The sequence below is a fragment of the Lepidothrix coronata genome, unplaced genomic scaffold (assembly GCF_001604755.1).
Source record: "Lepidothrix coronata isolate B3197 unplaced genomic scaffold, Lepidothrix_coronata-1.0 Scaffold187, whole genome shotgun sequence".
NCBI classification, from domain to species: Eukaryota; Metazoa; Chordata; class Aves; order Passeriformes; family Pipridae; genus Lepidothrix; species Lepidothrix coronata.
The window spans coordinates 1,761,648-1,762,838 of NW_016690367.1; positions in this window are offsets into that span (position 1 = coordinate 1,761,648).

Below are 1,191 nucleotides of genomic sequence, written 5' to 3' on the forward strand. Positions count from 1 at the left end.
TGCTGCTCCTCCCTGGCACTCTCAGCCCAGCACTGGGAATGAGGGATCCAGGCTCTCAGCACATTCCAGCAGCAGCCACTGTCCCGGGTTCTCTGCACTGGGAATTTTCAGAGGCAGCAGCTCCCAAAGTCAGGAGTCTTGGGCACAGCAGGGCTGGGATGTTTGTGCTGGAACAGACTTTCCAAGAGCTCTGCTGAGACCCTGCAGCTTCAACACTTCCTCGAGGACTCCCATTCCCGTCTCCTGCCCATCCCGAGGGAAGAAGGACTCACAGCATTTCCTAGGGACGTTTTCTGGAGCTCAGCCCATCCCCAGGGAGACTCAAGGGTTGGGCACTTCCAGTTCATTGGCCACGAGCTCAGGAACAACAGAAGGGGGGCACTGAGGGAACCATCTGCTGCCTGCACAGGGGTCTGGGAGCACCCAAGGGAGCCCTGGGGCTGCTCCAGCACAGCCCTGGGCGAGGCACAGCTTGGCCTCCCCTCTGCCAGGGCTGAGAGTGCCAGGGCTGGGGGTGCCAGGGGCCTCCCAGGGGTCCAGCCAAGCTCTTCCAGGCAGGACTGAGGTGTCTGCCCTGCCACAGCCCCCCCCAGGATGGAGTTGGCAGCACGTCCACCCTGTGGGGATGAGGAGCATGGCATTTGTTTCCCCATCAGCTCCATCTGAATTGAAGGGAACTCCTGTTACAGGGGGACAGAGGCATTTCCTGATGGATTTTGATCCTGCAGCATCGTCCAGGACTGGGCTCTCTAAAAGCACCAGGGTTATTCCTGAATTAGGAACGGGAACAGGGGGGTCTGTGTTTGCTGCTTGTCAGTGGAAACATCTGTTTATTCAAATACCTGTTATTTTCCTTTTGGCTTTCCAGTCAAAGGAGGGTTGGGTGGTGATTCTGGGTGTGCAGGGATGGGGGGGATCCACAGGCCACTGTCCTTCAAGGCTGGAAGGGGGTGTAGGACTCAAATCCTGCCTGGTTCCCATGGGGATCTGCAGAGAGAAGGAAGAGGGAGGGATCCTGTGTGCAGCCCTGCAGGAAGAAGAATCAGCTCTGCCTCCCTCAGGAGATAAAGAGGATCTCACAGGAATGGGAATTTACAATAAGATTGATATAGAATCAGAGAAACATGGAATGGTTTGGCTTGGAAGGGACCTTAAAGCCCATCCCGTTCCACCCCCTGCCATGGGCAGGGA